This window comes from Oncorhynchus clarkii, unplaced genomic scaffold, assembly GCF_045791955.1.
Source record: "Oncorhynchus clarkii lewisi isolate Uvic-CL-2024 unplaced genomic scaffold, UVic_Ocla_1.0 unplaced_contig_7367_pilon_pilon, whole genome shotgun sequence".
Classification (NCBI taxonomy): Eukaryota; Metazoa; Chordata; class Actinopteri; order Salmoniformes; family Salmonidae; genus Oncorhynchus; species Oncorhynchus clarkii.
The window spans coordinates 43274-50752 of record NW_027258843.1 but is presented as its reverse complement, the minus strand read 5'-3'; the positions used below and the strand labels follow the sequence as shown (position 1 = coordinate 50752).

General features: G+C 44.9%; 1 pseudogene; it reads left to right on the top strand.

Moving 5' to 3' along the window:
• Positions 1-4576: 4576 nt before the first annotated feature.
• LOC139398803 (glyoxalase domain-containing protein 4 pseudogene) lies at positions 4577-5221 on the top strand (annotated as a pseudogene).
• Positions 5222-7479: the final 2258 nt, after the last annotated feature.

Genomic DNA, 7479 nt, shown 5'->3' with positions numbered 1-7479 from the left:
GGTTGCAAACACTCTGAAACAGGTTATGTCATTTCAAACACCCGGCTCTGAAACAGGTTATGTCATTTCAAACACCCAGCTCTGAAACAGGTTATGTCATTTCAAACACCCAGCTCTGAAACAGGTTATGTCATTTCAAACACCCAGCTCTGAAACAGGTTATGTAATTTCAAACACCCGGCTCTGAAACAGGTTATGTCATTTCAAACACCCGGCTCTGAAACAGGTTATGTCATTTCAAACACCCAGCTCTGAAACAGGTTATGTAATTTCAAACACCCTGCTCTGAAACAGGTTATGTCATTTCAAACACCCGGCTTTGAAACAGGTTATGTCATTTCAAACACCCGGCTCTGAAACAGGTTATGTCATTTCAAACACCCGGCTCTGAAACAGGTTATGTCATTTCAAACACCCGGCTCTGAAACAGGTTATGTCATTTCAAACACCCGGCTCTGAAACAGGTTATGTCATTTCAAACACCCGGCTCTGAAACAGGTTATGTCATTTCAAACACCCGGCTCTGAAACAGGTTATGTCATTTCAAACACCCGGCTCTGAAACAGGTTATGTCATTTCAAACACCCGGCTCTGAAACAGGTTATGTCATTTCAAACACCCTGCTCTGAAACAGGTTATGTCATTTCAAACACCCTGCTCTGAAACAGGTTATGTCATTTCAAACACCCGGCTCTGAAACAGGTTATGTCATTTCAAACACCCGGCTCTGAAACAGGTTATGTCATTTCAAACACCCGGCTCTGAAACAGGTTATGTCATTTCAAACACCCTGCTCTGAAACAGGTTATGTCATTTCAAACACCCGGCTCTGAAACAGGTTATGTCATTTCAAACACCCGGCTCTGAAACAGGTTATGTCATTTCAAACACCCGGCTCTGAAACAGGTTATGTCATTTCAAACACCCGGCTCTGAAACAGGTTATGTCATTTCAAACACCCGGCTCTGCTTTATTGTTGGCATGACACAGGACTGATGGTAGCGCTCACCTTGTCTTCTCCAGACAAGCTTTTTTCCAGATGCCCCAAACAATTCGAAAGGAGATTCATCAGAGAAAATGACTTTATCCCAGTCCTCAGCAGTCCAATCCCTGTACCTTTTGCAGAATATCAGTCTGTCCCTGATGCTTTTCCTGGAGAGAAGTGGCTTCTTTGCTGCCCTTCTGGACACCAGGCCATCCTCCAAAATTCTTCGCCTCACTGTGCGTGCAGATGCACTCACACCTGCCCGCTGCCATGAGCAAGCTCTGTACTGGTGGTGCCCCGATCCTGCAGCTGAATCAACTTTAGGAGACAATCCTGGCGCTTGCTGGACATTCTTGGGTGCCCTGAAGCCTTCTTCACAACAATTTAACCACTCTCCTTGACGTTCTTGATGATCCGATAAATAGTTAGTTGATTTAGGTGCAATCTTACTGGCCGCAATATCCTTGCATGTGAAGCCCTTTTTGTGCAAAGCAATGATGACGGCACGTGTTTCCTTGCATGTAAACATGGTTGACAGAGGAAGAACAATGCTTCCAAGCACCACCCTCCTTTTTGAAGCTCCCAGTCTGTTATTCAAACTCAATCAGCACGACAGAGTGATCTCCAGCCTTGTCCTCACAAACACTCAAAATGTGTTAATGAGAGAATCACTGACATGATGTCAGTTTGTGGTAGGGCTAAATTCAGTGGAAATGTTTTTGGGGGATTCAGTTCATTTGCATGGCAAAGAGGGACTTTGCAATTCATCTGATCACTCTTCATAACATTATGGAGTATATGCATATTGCAGTCATACAAATTGAGACAGCAGACTTTGTGAAAATTAATATTTGTGTCATTCTCAAAACTTTTGACCACGACTGTACATAGAAAACTCACAAGTCTGCAGGGCCAGACGGATTACCAGGACGTGTGCTCCGGGCATGGGCTGACCAACTGGCAGGTGTCTTCACTGACATTTTCAACATGTCCCTGATTGAGTCTGTAATGCCTTTCAAGCAGACCACCGTAGTCCCTGTGCCCAAGAGCACTAAGGTAACCTGCCTAAATGACTACAGACCCGTAGCACTCACGTCCGTAGCCATAAAGTGCTTTGAAAGGCTGGTCATGGCTCCCATCAACACCATCATCCCAGAAACCCTAGACCCAATCCAATATGCATACATCCCAAACAGATCCACTGATGATGCAATCTCTATTATTATTATTTTTTTAAGTTAACCTTTTTTTTAACCAGGAAAAGACCATTGAGACGCAGAGTCTATTTTTCAAGGGAAACTAGGCTGTGACGACCCTCCCACTCTGTCTGCCGTATTCTGTCTTTGTTCTTGTTTCCTTATTAGGATGCCGGTGGGCGGAGTTGGGAGGGTCGTCAGCTACATGGGAAGCACCTGGGCCAGGTGTGTCCCAGGATAAATAGACCTCTTCCACATTCATGGAAGAGACTCTCTCCATGCAGACACCTTTGTAGATTGTGTTGTGGTTCTTGGTGGCTTTTTGTTTGTTTGTTTTGGCACCTTTCAAAACCCTGCATTATCACATTCATGCATGCAAGACACTCACTTACACTACTGATTACTGATTACACACACCATTGTATATTTTCCTTAGTTGCTTTAGTTAATAAATATATATTTTGTTACTTCTTATCTCCATGTTGTCTCCCTTTGTTACGGGCTTTGAGTCGGTTCGTGACAGCCAACAATCAATACATTACAGAATTAAAACATACACCAATACAATACAACAACGTGATCCAGCCTTGAAAAAAGGCATTTCCTCTTCTCTCCCATCAATATTTTAAATTCATTCAGGTGCAATAAACATATCTAGATGAAGCAGAAGATTGTAGATTATTTCATGCGGAACCGGTACAGAGTCAATGTGGAGGCTATATACAGGGGGTACCGGTACAGAGTCAATGTGGAGGCTATATACAGGGGGTACCGGTACAGAGTCAATGTGGAGGCTATATACAGGGTGTTACGGTACAGAGTCAATGTGGAGGCTATATACAGGGTGTTACGGTAGAGTCAATGTGGAGGCTATATACAGGGTGTTATGGTAGAGTCAATGTGGAGGCTATATACAGGGTGTTACGGTGCTGAGTCAGGTACACTTCAATAATGACAGACAAAATGAGAAAAGAAAATCACATTGTTAGATTTTTAATGAATTTATTTGCAAATTATGGTGGAAAATAAGTATTTGGTCATTTCTGGCTCTCACAGACCTGTAACTTCTTCTTTAAGAGGCTCCTCTGTCCTCCACTCGTTACCTGTATTAATGGCCCCTGTTTGAACTTGTTATCACTATAAAAGACACCTGTCCACAACCTCAAACAGTCACACTCCACACTCCACTATGGCCAAGACCAAAGAGCTGTCAAAGGACACCAAAAACAAAATTGTAGACCTGCACCAGGCTGGGAAGACTGAATCTGCAATAGGTAAGCAGCTTGGTTTGAAGAAATCAACTGTGGGAGCAATTATTAGGAAATGGAAGACATACAAGACCACTGAAAATCTCCCTCGATCTGACCCCGTGGGGTCAAAATGATCACAAGAACGGTGAGCAAAAATCCCAGAAACACACGGGTGACCTAGTGAATGGCCTGCAGAGAGCTGGGACCAAAGTAACAAAGCCTACACCATACCTACTGTGAAGCATGGGGGTGGAAACATCATGCTTTGGGGCTGTGTTTCTGCAAAGGGACCAGGACGACTGATCCGTGTAAAGGAAATAATGAATGTGGCCATGTATAGTGAGATTTTGAGTGAAAACCTCCTACAATCAGCAAGGGCATTGAAGATGAAACGTGGCTGGGTCTTTCAGCATGACAATGATCCCAAACACACCAACGAAGGAGTGGCTTCGTAAGAAGCATTTCAAGGTCCTGGAGTGGCCTAGCCAGTCTCCAGAACTCAACCCCATTGAAAGTCTTTGGAGGGAGTTAAAAGTCTGTGTTGCCCAGCAACAGCCCCAAAACATCACTGCTCTAGAGGAGATATGCATGGAGGAATGGGCCAAAATACCATCAACAGTGTGTGAAAACCTTATGAAAACTTACAGAAAACGTTTGACCTCTGTCATTGCCAACACAGGGTAAATATTGTATTGAGTATTGAGATAAACTTTTGTTATTGACCAAATACTTATTTTCCACCATAATTTGCAAATAAATTCATAAAAAATCCTACAATGTGATTTTCTGGATTTTTTTTTTCATAGTTGAAGTGTACCTATGATGAAAATTACAGGCCTCTCTCATCTTTTTAAGTGGGAGAACTTGCACAATTGGTGGCTGACTAAATACTTTTTTGCCCCACTGTACATACTACCTCAATCAGCCTGACTAACCGGTGTCTGTATGTAGCTTCGCTACTTTTATAGCCTCTCTACTGTTATAGCCTGTCTTTTTACTGTTTTATTTCTTTACTTACCTATTGTTAACTTAATACTTTTTTGCACTATTGGTTAGAGCCTGTAAGTAAGGATTTCACTGTAAGGTCTACCTACACCTGTTGTACTCGGCGCACGTGACAAATGCACTTTGATTTGATTTGGGTAATGGTGGCTTTGAGGCGAGCCTTGCATTTTGTTTTCAAACTGGGAGACAGAAGCAAAACGAGATGTGATCGGCATGAAGATTTTGTGTCACAAAGAGTTTGAAGAAGGATGTACGGCAACTTGTAAGGGCCCTTATGATGGGAAATGGAGCAAGGCAGTGGTCGGATTTGGTCCGGAGGATGATGACTTTGTGGCTGAACTAATCTACAGTAATGGAGTGGGAGAATATCGCCTAGGCAACGACTTCCTCGGGTTTGACTCTGCAGTCTAACCAGGCTGTCAGCAATGCTAAGTGGCTTGGTTGGCCCTTCACAGAGGTTGGAAAGGGCCGCTATCTGACTGAGGCCCCAGGAGGTTATTGCTTCTACCTGGTGGACAAAGAACAGCCTCCCAATGATCCCGTACAGAAGGTAAGTCAGGCAGGGTCTGACCTGCAGGAATCAATACACGGCTGCTTCTCTCTTCTGGGGACGAAGGTGAAAGAGAGCAATGAGGAGAAGGAGACTGTGCTGATGGGAGTCAGACACTCAGTGTTAACTTCACAACATTGTTGGGACAGTCGATCATGGGACAGCCTTTGGGTGGATAGCATTCTCCTATCCACGTGAGCAGTTGGCAGGTCTTGAAGCATTGATGACAAAATAAATGAAATGAAATCCTTAATGTTTTGGTCAGCCTGGACACCCCTGGGAAGTCTTGGTTAGCCCGGACACCCCTGGGAAGGCTTGGTTAGCCTGGACACCCCCTGGGAAGGCTTGGTTAGCCTGGACCCCCCCTGGGAAGGCTTGGTTAGCCTGGACCCCCCCTGGGAAGGCTTGGTTAGCCTGGACCCCCCCTGGGAAGGCTTGGTTAGCCTGGACCCCCCCTGGGAAGGATTGGTTATCCTGGACACCCCTGGGAAGGCTTGGTTAGCCTGGACCCCCCCTGGGAAGGCTTGGTTAGCCTGGACCCCCCCTGGGAAGGATTGGTTAGCCTGGACACCCCCTGGGAAGGCTTGGTTAGCCTGGACCCCCCTGGGAAGGATTGGTTAGCCTGGACCCCCCCTGGGAAGGATTGGTTAGCCTGGACACCCCTGGGAAGGCTTGGTTAGCCTGAACACCCCTGGGAAGGCTTGGTTAGTGTGGACACCCCTGAGAAGACTACAGTAGAAGTGGTTATTTGGGCTGTTTCAGATGCCCATGATATCTGCTATGCTGTTTGAGTGTTTATCATTTTGTGGGTTACAGGACCCAATAAAGTTTATTTAACTCTCTTTTTCTCTTTTACTCTTTTTTTTTCTTCTCTCTCTCTCTCTCTCTCTCTCTCTCTCTCTCTCTCTCTCTCTCTCTCTCTCTCTCTCTCCATCTCTCCCTCTCCATTTCTCTCTCTCCATCTCTCCCAATCCATCTCTCCCTCTCTCTCTCTCTCCATCTCTCTCTCTCTCCATCTCTCCATCTCTCTCTCTCTCTCTCTCCATCTCTCTCTCTCCATCTCTCTCTCTCTCCATCTCTCCCTCTCTCTCTCTCCATCTCTCTCTCTCTCTCTCTCCATCTCTCCATCTCTCTCTCTCCATCTCTCTCTCTCCATCTCTCCATCTCTCTCTCTCCATCTCTCTCTCTCCATCTCTCTCTCTCCATCTCTCTCTCTCCATCTCTCTCTCTCTCCATCTCTCTCTCTCCATCTCTCCCTCTCCATCTCTCTCTCTCTCTCTCTCTCTCCATCTCTCTCTCTCTCTCTCTCTCTCCCCTTTCCTCTTTTTCTCCTTTTATCTCTTTCTGCAGCCCCCCCCCCCCCCCCACACACACACACTCTCACACACCTCTTTTGTTAGATTCTTGGTCTGTGATCAAAGCCAAACGGACTAATGCTATGAAACCCTCATCAAAGCTTGGTTGTTGTTGATGTAGATTACGGTTTATTTTACTACTGCTTAAAATACTACCCAATGTACACAGTTCTGGAAAAAGCATGTTTATTTGGTCCAGACAATGCACACACACACACACACAGTAGTGTTGTTGTGCAGTGTTGGTAGAGTAAATATGTGTGCGTTCTGGTCCCTCTCTGGTGCTTCTGTGTCTCAGTCCATCTGGATGCTGGGTCCCATGGCAACAAACAAACTGGAGAGAAACTAGTCTCCCTCTTCCCTCCTCTCTCTCTCGTTCTCTCTTTCCTCTCCCCTCCTCTTTCCCCCATCCCTTCTGGTGATCATTTTCTCTGTGTTTCCAGCCACCACACTCGGATAAATAATAAAACAACTATCAAGTATACTTCTTCCTTCCTGTTCCAGAATATCAACCTTCTCCTGAAGTACACTTCTACTATCCTGTTTGAGAATATCAACCTTCTCCTGAAGTACACTTCCACTATCCTGTTCCAGAATATCAACCTTCTCCTGAAGTACACTTCTTCCTTCCTGTTCCAGAATATCAACCATCTCCTGAAGTACACTTCCACTATCCTGTTCCAGAATATCAACCTTCTCCTGAAGTACACTTCTACTATCCTGTTCCAGAATATCAACCTTCTCCTGAAGTACACTTCCACTATCCTGTTTCAGAATATCAACCTTCTCCTGAAGTACACTTCTACTATCATGTTCCAGAATATCAACCATCTCCTGAAGTACACTTCCACTATCCTGCTCCAGAATATCAACCTTCTCCTGAAGTACACTTCTACTATCCTGTTTGAGAATATCAAACTTCTCCTGAAGTACACTTCTACTATCCCATTCCAGAATATCAACCTTCTCCTGAAGTACACTTCTACTATCCTGTTTGAGAATATCAACCTTCTCCTGAAGTACACTTCTTCCTTCCTGTTCCAGAATATCAAACTTCTCCTGAAGTACACTTCTACTATCCTGTTCCAGAATATCAACCTTCTCCTGAAGTACACTTCCACTATCCTGTTCCAGAATA